Raw genomic sequence first — 12,514 nt, forward strand, 5'->3', positions numbered from 1 at the left:
CCCAGGGCCTGATCCTGGAGACCCAGGATCGAGTCCCACGTCAGGCTCCCTGCATGGGACCTGCTTCTCCCTCTACCTGTGTCTCTGCCTCTGTCTCTCTCTCTGTATGTCATGAATAAATTTTAAAAAATAGGTTCAATAATTTTTTAAAAATCTGTTTTTAGTGATGCAGATAACTGGGAAAATATTGCTGGATTTTTTTTTCTGGTCCACCACAGAGCTTTCTACGTACATAGAGGGATGCTGCTTATCTTGGCTGTATTATTTCCCACCATTAATAAAAAGACCATAGATGATATATACTTATTTCAGAAAATTAGCAGTAATTGGCTTTAAAGGAAAGTTGGTTAAGCTGGAGATACAGTTGCAAGCTTTGCTCCCTCCTTCTCCCCTGAGAAAGTAGACACAGAAGTACATATTCAGGAAGTTCTGGCTCAGTGAGTCATTCATGCTTTCATCAGCCAGACTTCATTGTGATGTCCATAGGGCTTCATGGGAGGGTTCTACCCAGTGTTGAAGTAAGTAGAAGTCATTCTGTCAGGTAGTCCTGCCCTTCAAGGTGGTACACAGCTGGGCACCATGAACTACATAGTTTCCTTGGCATAACCACCAAATTGCAAGGAGTAGATGGTGATGCTTTCCCTGTCCACAGTCTTGATGCTGTTATTGGTAGGAACTAGTGGAGTTGCTCTAAAACTAGTTTGGAATCTGGAACCAGACTTTTAATTTCTTTTGAGGGGAGCCATCTTCACTGGGAAATACAGCAAAGAAATAGGAACTGTCATCCCCATCCTGATTCCCTTGTCATTGGTTCCTCCCACATACTTCATGACTTTGGGCATTGCTTCCCATAGATCCTCACTCACAGTCTTATCTGTCATATCCCCTGTGGCAAACCTTCTGCCTTCATAGAACCTTACCTCAGAGGAGACTTCTTCCTTGCCTTCTTTGCTCAGGACCTGCCAAGGCCACATCTCTATGCTTTTAGTAAGTTCTTGATCATCCCCATATGATGTGGCTCCGGTGCTCTGGACACACCAGTAGACCAACAGCCAATGTCATTTTGATGCATGAAGTTATAAACTCGGATTTTCCTTTTTCTAAGTGGCTTATATATTACTGTAATGATCAGTACCACAACCAGTAGCACTTATTTACAGAATGTTTTCTAGGAAAACCACATTACTTAAAAATAATGAGAACATAAGTGAAGAGAAAAAAATACATAGGCAAACGTGGGGTAATCAAACATGTATATCTGAGAAAGAAATTCTCACTGAGACACGAAGGGAAACAAGGTCTTCCCAATGTTTAATTCTTTAATCCTGTCCCATATCAAGTCCAATGGGTTTTCAGCTTCTATTGTACATTCTTTAACTTGTAGGAACTTGGATTATGTATCTCTGGTAAAGCAGATATGTTGATGTAGTTGACACCAAAGTTACTTTGTTGGAGAAACAGTAAGCAGGTAAACATGGCAAAAATAAGAGTTTGAACTAGCAAGTACTTTACAATGCTAAGATACTTGTATCCTTTCTGCACTTAAAGAACCAATGAGGTTTTGAGCAGAAAAGGAACTTAACCATATTTGACATTTGAGAATTTAACATCAGATTCAGCAGGAAATAGAAAACTGTCTAGGAAAGAAATGTGAGTCATGGAGTTTGTTAGCTGAGTAAAAAATGAAGGGCTCATCCTTGGCAGCAGATCAGTAATAGTGTGTGTGGCTGGGGAGAAGCCTATAAGCAAATTGCAAACTTAAGCCATAGACCCTGCAAAAATAATTGATTAATGAAACCAGAATTAGTAAATAATTTAACTTTTAGAATGTTTACTATCAATCTTGTACCTAACAATATAGTGCTATTAAAGTATAAAATAGTGAATTATTTTATGTTGTCAAGGAGATGAGAAAAGTGACTGCAGCTGAGAAGGAACAGTGAGGGTTCATTGAGGTGAGGGAAAGGGAGGTATTTCAAACTGTAAAAACAGCCTGCACAATTCCAGAGGCAGGTCAGGGCTTGGCAAATGTGAGTAACTGGTTTAAGTCCAGTAGAGACTTCAAGAGACAGCAAGAGGGTTCATGACATGAGGGGAGATAGAGAAGACTGGTAATGGCTGGACTGGGAAGCATGCTATAGGCCAAGTTAAGAATTTCTCTTTTATTACAATAGGATTTGGACATTCAACCACCTTTGCATTGGTTTTATTTGCTTTCCTTGAATGCTTTTTAAGAAAGATCTCAGGCAAATGTGTGTCCTCACAACCAGGGAATATTTGAAATTAAAGCCCTTTCTGTCTTTCAGAGGAAAAGATAAAAATTCATATTTCAATTTTAGTGAGATGTCAAAAAAGTGTTTTTGGTTTTCGTGGCCTTGCTGTCCCCTCAGTGGAGGAAAATAATGTGGACTCAGGAACCCTAGAATTGACTGGTAAGGGGGGAGGAGGTGATATATTGTAATGACTGAGAAATTTGAGCAGCATAATGAGAAAAACTAAGGACCTGGAAGGAAATAAGTGAATGGGGCTTGCAAAATATATTCATTTGTATGAGGCCTTCTCAATAACTCAGGATCTCTGATCAGGACAACATATGGGGCCATCTGATTTTAGCCACACCATGCATGGGATGTGCATAACCATTTTGGCTATGCTTAATGGCTGACCTAGAGTGTGTGCCCCTAGATCTCTAGCATGCTTTAGGGAGGAACATTCTCCATATAGTAGAGGGCTGGGATTGCAATAAACTAGTTTGAGATTACTGGACCACATAGTAATTGCACTTCATTTTTGTTAAGAACAATGAGAAAGCAACGGATAGTCTTAATATATTTATATTTAAAGTTGGCATTCTGACTGCAGAAAGTAGAATAATAGACTCCAAAGAGAATGCATACAGCATTTGCCAACTGTTGTAATGGGCTTGTCTACAGATTTTGTACCATTGATCTAATGGTGAAAATGGAAAAAAAATTTGGATATGAAAGGATTTTTAGGTCAAATAAAAAATTGCAGCTTATTTATTAGATATTAAAGATGAGAAGTGAGCCTTTAGCCAAAGGATTCCAAGTCATCCAAAGAGGAAAGCTAATCAGCATGGTCTTCACAAGCTGAATAGAAAGTCAAAAAATCTGTGTGTGGTCCATCAGAACGTTGCAAATGTAGATATGAAACAGTTAAATGTTGGAGGTTAGTGATTTCCATCATTTGCAGAGGAACAACAACATAGTAGGGGTTTCATCAGGTTTTATAGTTTTACAGTTTCATCTAGTTTTCAAAATACTGCAGGTAAATAATATCAGGGCACCAATTTACAGATGAGAAAAGCAAGACTCATAGAGTCTAATTTACATAGGATCTTATTTCAAAATTTGCCTTCTTTAATTATCATTTTCTGCCTCTATGAATGGATGAAGTTGCAAAACAGAGAAAAAGAATCTCCACAGGAAAATGAAAAAAAAAAAAAAGAAAGACATATAAAGCATATGATGAAAGCCAGAGACTGAAGTACTTTTGAAATCAATGATGGAGATTTGATGGTTTTGAATATTGGTGTTAATAGAATTTGTTAACGCTGTGGAGTACCCCAAAGATGTGTAGGATAAGGAGCTGAAAAAAAGTTATTTTCACTGTCATTCAAAACATTTTGCTGGGTAAGTAATCTGTGCTAGGTATTCTTCCAGATGCAAATAGAAGAGTGAACAACACAGAAAAATCACCTAATAGAGATTGAATTCTAGTAGGACATAGACCATAAACAATCATACAATTTAAGGCCATGATTTTACAGTTAACAATGAGGAGCTGGCTACAATTACCAAAGAGAAGTATTCTCTGGGGTGGAAGCCAGATAGCCATGAGTTGAAGAATTCAGAGAAGGTAATGCTAGAGTGGAATAAAGGGAATGATTATTGCTGTGCATGGTGTTAGGAGAAAGGATGTAATATATAGGTTGTTGAGATATGTTGATAACCTATTTAGAAGCCATACTAAGATGGGACTAGGTACAGGTGAGGTGTCCCTTATATGTAGGACCTCCTTCTCTTATGCTGATTCCAACTAACAGGTGAAAGTCAAATTTTAAAAAATAAATATACGATGTTAGTTTTAGGTGTGGAATGTATTGATTCAACAATTCTATATATCACTTAGTGTTCACAATAAGTATAGTCGCTGTACAACATTACTAATTGACTAATTCCCTATACTGTACTTTATATCTCCATGACTTATAACTGGAAGTTTGTTCCCTTTATTTCACCCATATCCCACCCACCTACCCTCTGGCAATCATCAGTTCTCAGTTTAAATCTGTTTGTTTATTTGTTTGTTTTGTTTTGCCTCATTTGTTTTTAGATTTTACATATAAGTGAAATCATGATATTTGTTTTTTCTCTGACTTATTTCACTTAGCATAATACCCTCTAGCTCATTCATGTTGTTGTGAATAGCAAGATTTCATTCTTTATGGCTGAGTAATATTCCCTTGTGTATATACCACATCATTATCCACTCATTTATATATGGAGACTTAAGTTGCTTCCATATCTTGGCTACGATAAAGCTACAGTGAACACTGGGGTGCAAATATCTTTTAGAAATAAGTATTTTCATTTTTTAAAGATTTGTTTATTTGAGGAGGGGTAGGAAGGGCAGAGGGAGAGGGGGAGAAATCCTCAAGCAGACTCCCACTGAGCACAGATCCCAGAGCCCAGAGTGGGGCTCAATCCCAGGACCGTGAGACCACAACCTGAGCCAAGAGCAAGAGTCAGCCACTTAACTGACTGAGCGACCCATAAGCCCCTGTATTTTCATTTTCCTTGGGTGAATACCCAGTAGTGGAATTAACTGGATCATATGGTAATTCTATTTTTTATAATTTTTTTAGGAACCTCTACACTGTTTTCCACAGTGGGTGCACCATTTTACCTATCTACCAATGGTGCACGAGGGTCCCTTTTCCCCTATATCCTCACTAACACGTTTTTTGTTTTTTTTATTCCAGTCATTCTGACACATGTAAGGTCATATCTTACTATGGCTTAGATTTGCATTTCCCTGATGATTAGTGATAAAGTGAGAAGTACTGGTTAAAAGTACTGGTTCTCTAAATTCAGTGTTCTTTGGAAGAACTTGGAAGGCTTATAACACACACTCATTCATTCCAGGTTTTTGATTCAGTAGATCTGGAGTGGGGCCCAAGTATTTTCATTTCTCACCTGGGTTCCCAGGTGACAGTGAGGCTGCTAGTTGGTGGATGACACTTAAAGAAAAAGAGCTTTATTTTTTTAAAAAGATTTGTTTATTTATTCATGAGAGATACACACACACACAGAGAGAGAGAGAGAAAGAGGCAGAGACACAGGCAGAGGGAGAAGCAGGCTCCCCATGGGGACCCGGATACGGGACTTGATCCCAGATCCCAGAATCACGCCCTGAGCCGAAGGCAGACACTCAACCCCTGAGCCACCCAGGTGTCCCTAACTGCTTTAAATAAGAGTAAATTTTGCAAAAATTCAGAATAGTTCAGACTTTAATGATATTCCTTGTTCTTTCTCCCAACCAGTTCTTAATCACAGGCAACCAGAAGCTCTTGAAGTAAACTGAAAAGTTCTGTTCTTATTTATTTATTTAGAAAACTGAATATAAATGCCCAACAGACTGGTTTGCTCCATCCCAGAAAGGTCCCTATGTCTCATTATAATACAGGCTCCACACACATTGCAAAATGCCAATTTTGCTGCCAAGGAGCATGTTCTTAAAAGTGCATTTCACAGAATACAGAAAACAACCAATTAAACTTTTTTTCACAGCAGAAACTCCCTTTAAAGTATTCTAATCATGAAGAATAACTTTTATTACTCTGAAAAGTTGGGTTATGACTAATATTAGCTTAAGGTGTGAAATTTTAACATTTGCTTTCTTATAAAGTTATTACTTTGTATTTTGTTTGGTAAATGTTCCCATCACACTCACAAACTATGCCTATTAGAAGTAGCTTTCTCTGTTCAGATTATTCCAATAATACTCTGGCTGGTCTCCCAGTATTCTCCTCCATCTGTGTTAATTTTATGCCACTTTATAGAGATGGAAGATATTTTCTTATAGGACATATAGGATTTTTTTTATCATCTAAAAAATCCACAATTTTGTCTAGTATGAGCCAAGTATGGCCAATTTATATTATCTCCAGTCTTCATAATCTTGCTTGAAAGTAGGTATAACTATATCAGATTTGTGAGCTTTGTGAAATTTTTATCTATGATTTGTCTAGTGAGAGAGCTCAAACTCTTGAATGTAAGATTCTCCTTTGGGTACTTGACATTCCTCCAGGTCTCACTGCTTCTGTGTGCATTGTGTCATAGGAAGATTGGGTTCCTCTGAGATGAAACACTGGAATGAAAAAGGAGAATTATAGACCAATATCCCTGATGAACATGGATGCAAAAATTCTCAACGAGATATACTAGCCAATAGGATCCAACAATACATTAAGAAGATTATTCACCATGACCAAGTGGGATTTATCCCCGGGATGCAAGGCTGGTTCAACACTCATAAAGCAATCAATGTGATTGATAATATCAGCAAGAGAAAAAAACAAGAACTATATGATCCTCAATAAATGCAGAGAAAGCATTTGACAAAATACAGCATCCATTCCTGATCAAAACTCTTCAGAGTGTAGGGATAGAGCAACATCTTAAAAGCCATCTATGAAAAGCCCACAGCAAATATCATTCTCAATGGGGAAACACTGGGAGCCTTTCCCCTAAGATCAGGAACAAGACAGAGATGTCCACTCTCACCACTGCTATTCAACATAGTACTAGAAGTCCTAGCCTCAGCAATCAGGCAACAAAAAGACATTAAAGGCATTCAAATTGGCAAAGAAGAAGTCAAATCCTCCCTCTTCGCAGATGACATGATACTTACTGTACATAGAAAACCCAAAAGACTCCACCCCAAGATTGCTAGAACTCATACAGCAATTCAGCAGTGTGGCAGGATACAAAATCAATCCCAGAAATCATGGCATTTCTATACACTAACAATGTGACTGTAGAAAGAGAAACTAAGGAGTCAATCCTATTTACAATCGCACCCAAAAGCATAAGCTACCTAGGAATAAACCTAACCAAAGAATTAAAGGATCTATACCCTAAAAACTATAGAACACTTCTGAAAGAAATTGAGGAAGACACAAAGAGATGAAAAAATATTCCATGCTCATGGATTGGCAGAATTAATATTGTGAAAATGTCAATGTTACCTAAGACAATTTAATGTTTAATGCAATCCCTATCAAAATACCATGGACTTCCTTCAGAGAGTTGGAAGAAATCATCTTAAGATTTGTGTGGAATCAGAAAAGACCCCAAATAGCCAGGGGAATATTAAAAAAGAAAACCATAGCTGGGGGCATCACAATGCCAGATTTCAGGTTGTACTACAAAGCTGTGGTCATCAAGACAGTGTAGTACTGGCACAAAAACAGACACATAGATCGATGGAACAGAATAGAGAATCCAGAAGTGGACCCTCAACTTTACGGTCAACTAATATTTGACAAAGCAGGAAAGATTATCCAGTGGAAAAAAGACAGTCTCTTCAATAAATGGTGCTGGGAAAATTGGACAGCCACATGCAGAAGAATGAATATAGACCATTCTCTTACACCATACACAAAGATAAACTCAAAATGGATGAAAGATCTTAATGTGAGACAAGAATCCATCAAAATCCTAGAGGAGAACACAGGCAACACCCTTTTTGAGCTTGGCCACAGCAACTTCTTGCAAGATACATCCATGAAGGCAAGAAAAACAAAAGCAAAAATGAACTATTGGGACTTCCTCAAGATAAGAAGCTTCTGCACAGCAAAAGAAACAGTCAACAAAACTAAAAGGCAACCTACAGAATAGGAGAAGATATTTGCAAATGACATATCAGATAAAGGGCTAGTATCCAAGATCTATAGAGAACTTGTTAAACTCAACAGCAACAAACAATCCAATCATGAAATGGGCAAAAGACATGAACAGAAATTTCACAGAGGAAGACTTAGACATAGCCAAGAAGCACATGAGAAAATGCTCCGCATCACTTGCCATCAGGGAAATACAAATCAAAACCACAATGAGATACCACCTCACACCAATGAGAATGGGAAAAATTAACAAGGCAGGAAACAACAAATGTTGGAGAGGATGCGGAGAAAAGGGAACCCTCTTACACTGTTGGTGGGAATGTGAACTGGTGCAGCCACTCTGGAAAACTGTGTGGAGGTTCCTCAAACAGTTAAAAATAGACCTGCCTAGGACCCAGCAATTGCACTGTTGGGGATTTACCCCAAATATACAGATGCAGTGAAACACTGGGAAACCTGCACCCCAATGTTTATAGCAACAATGTCCACAATAGCCAAACTGTGGAAGCAGCCTCAGTGTCCATCAAAAGATGAATGGATAAAGAAGATGTGGTATATGTATACAATGGAATATTACTCAGCCATTAGAAACGACAAATACCCACTATTTACTTTGATGTGGAGGGACCTGGAGGGTATTATGCTGAGTGAAAGAAGTCAATCAGAGAAGGACAACATTATATGGTCTCATTCACTTGGGGAATATAAAAGTTAGTGAAAGGGAATAAAGGGAAAGGAGAGAAAATGAGTGAAAATATCAGTGAGGATGACAAAACATGTTCAAACTCTGGGAAATGAACAAGGAGTGGTGGAAGGGGAAGTGGGCAGGGGGTGGGGGTGACTGGGTGATGGGCACTGAAGGGGGCACTTGGCGGGATGAGCACTGGGTGTTATGCTATATGTTGGCAAATTGAACTCCAATAAAAAAAATAATAAAAAAAGAAACACTGGAATGAAATCAGGAAAAAATACTCCTTTATGTGATGCTCCACTACAAATTGGTAAGAATTCATAGTTTTAAAAAGATTTTGATTATAATTGTACCTTTCCACTTTAATTGCTTATCTATGTTGTAAAAATTTAAGCTGTGCTTAAACAATCTCTAACTGAAATCAAATGGTGGTGTTATGAATAGAGCAAAATACTTTACACCTAAGAGAACATTGCATTTGTCAATTCTATACTATCTCTGAAGGAATAAAATGATTAGGAGAATAAGTTACATGGGTAAAACATCTTTTCAAACCTTGACTTCTAAAGTCTACACTCCATTCCAGCTCTATTGTATCATGTCTCTCAGTAGAAAAATAAACTTTTAGGACAAGATGCCATTCAGTCCACAATTTTAATAAAATTGTAGCTGATAAATATCTTCAAATAGTCATATTGCTATGTATGTCAAGAGTACTGTGATTCACTGTGTGTGGTTTTGATGTATTGAGTTTCTGTACCTGAATGTTGTAAATCTGTGAGCATAATGATTGCAGAGTGGTTTTGCAACAGTACAAGACTGATCCTTCAGGTTTTCCTACCCCTTGCTGTGTTTTCAGTTTTCATGTTTAACTGAAACCTTAATAGTGTCAGTGATTCTAACTCAGAATAAAGTTAATAAAATTTAAAATTTTGAATGAAGATAAAGATTAAATATGTATAAACACTATGAAAGAGGTTTATTTCCCCCCAATTTCTTAGTTATTGTGATGTAAACTGGATTTTGTGAGATAGTATTCTATTAATAGAAATCTACATGAAAATATTCTTGGGGTCCCTGGGTGGCTCAGTAGGTTAAGAATCTGCCTTTAGCCTAGGTCATGATCCTGGGATCCTGGGATGGAGCCCTACATTAGGTTCCCTTCTCAGCGTGGAGTCTACTTATCCCTCTCCCTCTGCCCTTGCCTTCCCACCCTCTGCTCCCACTCATCTTCTCTCTCTCAAGTAAATCTTAAAAAAAGGAAATAGTATCTTTTTTTAAAAAATAGTGTTCTTAATTATGAAATTCCAATCCTGTAGTTTTAAAATGTGCTATTTCAATTTTATATAATTTAGGTTTTCAAAAGGACCAACTGCTATTTTACATTTTAAATTTTCTTGGTGGGACATGAATATAAATAGGATCTAACATCTGCAACTTGTGAGCAAATACCAAATGAAGTAATCTGAAATTTTCTGGAATTTTTTTTTTTTTAATACTTTATGAACTTTTATTTGAAAGTGAAAATTCTTAAGATGACCTCTTTTGCATTAATTACTCTACAAATAGGTTGAAGGGGAAAATGTAAAGTCAAATGATTAAGAGTATTATTGAGAATTTTTTTGCTTGAACTTTTTGTAGGTTACCTCATGCATTTTAATAAAACACACAATAAATCAATGCATATTTGGCCTTGATACTAGTAATAGACAAACTTCAGATGATTCATTTAAATCTCTAAAGTTTAAATATGATAGTATGAGAGATCTAACATATGAAATATAGGATTCTCAGGATAAAACTCTAAGTATCTCTTGCTAATACTCAAAGTTCAAAATAACTTCTTATAGGATATTTGGTGCACTAAACAGGAAGAGTCACTAGTCTACTAACTTAATAAGTCTTTAAACATATGGGATACAGAAGGATAGGTAATTGGAAAAAACTCCATTAAACACTGTATTATATTATCATATTATAAACTACTGTTGGTTTATCTCTGATTTTTGCTAAAGGTAAGGAATAGATAAAGAAAAACACCTCAGTAGGGTGGTTGTGTAATTTATCCAATCCATTTCATAGCTTTTTATTTCGTATCTATTTGGCAGAGTGTGTTGAAAAATTAAGACAAGATTCTTGGCTTTGTGAAATTCATAGCTGGTAGGTTATGCATAAATGCAAAAGAAAATCACATAAATTATCTCAATCCACTTGCTAAATATTATATGAAGAAAAAATAAACTGAGATATTATATTAGGAAACTCCCCCCCCCCCCCCACACACACACAGTAGCCTAGAGAGTCAGGCACAGATTTTTATAATTGTAAGATGTAATATCAAACTTGAAAGGTGATTCAAGATTTTCAAGGCTAGAAGAAATGGAGAAAGCTTCTTGACCGAGGGTTATATATGGCAATATTCTGAGGGAAAAATGAGAACTGATTTTAAGAAATGGAGAACAGAGGTGGCTAAAACAGAGCTGCAAAAGTTAATTAAATTGAAACCAATGATCTAGGCAGTGGTGAATAGAGTGGGTTTTGGTCAGTTAGGTTAAAGATTTTAAAGCTATCCTAAGGTCAGTGAGAAGGCAAAGCATATTGAGGAGAGAGAGTTGGCTCGATCAGATGTGCAAGTTTGATTTTTTTTCAAGATTATTCTTGGTTCTCTGTAAACAATGATGAAGTTAGAACAAAGTGAGAGAGAGAAGGCATAGGAAGACAAACTTTGAGGTCACTGTAATCTTACAGGTAACAGTGTAACTTGGTCTAATTATAATGAATTACAGTGCAAAGGGGAGAGAAGTAAACAGATTTGAGGTACACTTAGATAAAAAGTGGATTCAATGATTGATTGGATAGAGAAGGGAATCAGTTACCAAGGATATAGATGATAACAGCAAGTGGTGAGGCTATCAGTGGAGAAAGGAGACATTGGAGGAAGAATGGATTGGGAGGGGAAGGGAGATGGCCAAATATTCAATTTGGATAGATTGTGTGTAAGATGTCTGAGAGTTATCCAAGTGGAAATGCTGAATAGGTAGTCAGATATGTGTGCATAGAACTTAATAATGAGGTCTCACCTATAGTTAAATTCGGAGTTTGTTGACATTATAGGGGAAGAAAAATTTTTATCTTCTGAGTTCTTGACTAAGAGTCCAGTAATAAGACACAGATTAGCAAGAGAAAAACAGGAGCTTATTAACATGTCTATATTATGTATAGGTGGGAAGATACTTGGGGGGAACATGAGTAACTCAAAATGGTAGCTCTAAAATTCAGGTTTAAATATCATCTTAAAAGGGAAAATAGACAGGGGGTCTCATGTAGGCTTTTTAGGGGAGAGTCCATAGTTTTAGGATGGGAGATGTGATAGCTTGTGATAATAAATAACAAAGCTTATCTGGCTGTAGTATTGTTTTCTATCCTGATGAGTCAACCTTCCTTGGTTGATAAAATTCACTCTCAGGCAGGGGATCTATGACAGTTGAGCTCCTTTTGCAGAATTCATACTGAAGAAGGGGAGTTCAGAGAAAGCCTCTACCATCAGTTGCTATCTTTAGGTAATTGTAGCTCAGAATAGTTAATATGGCAAAGTGTCATATTTGAGGTAGAACATTCTGCTACCCTTCAATATAATAATATTACTTTTTATTCCCGGGAAGGAGATGTAATTCCTTATAAGGATAGTATAGTTTTAAAAGGGAAGAGAGTATAGGACAAAGCCCTGATGAACTCTTATATTTAAAGTTTTACCAGAAATGGAGAAACCAGGAAGTATACAGAGAAGGAAGAATCAGGGTTATAAACTATGAAAAGTGGAGTAACTTAGAGCTAAACGGTCTCACAATGGAGGTAGCAGTCAACAGAATCCAATTCCTGGTTTTGCATGTGTG

At 37.0% G+C, this 12,514-nt stretch overlaps 1 pseudogene; it reads right to left on the reverse strand.

The window, feature by feature from the left end:
- Nucleotides 1-446: 446 nt before the first annotated feature.
- Nucleotides 447-1,009, reverse strand: LOC111091647 (annotated as a pseudogene).
- Nucleotides 1,010-12,514: the final 11,505 nt, after the last annotated feature.

Source organism: Canis lupus, chromosome 22, assembly GCF_011100685.1.
Source record: "Canis lupus familiaris isolate Mischka breed German Shepherd chromosome 22, alternate assembly UU_Cfam_GSD_1.0, whole genome shotgun sequence".
Lineage (NCBI taxonomy): Eukaryota > Metazoa > Chordata > Mammalia > Carnivora > Canidae > Canis > Canis lupus.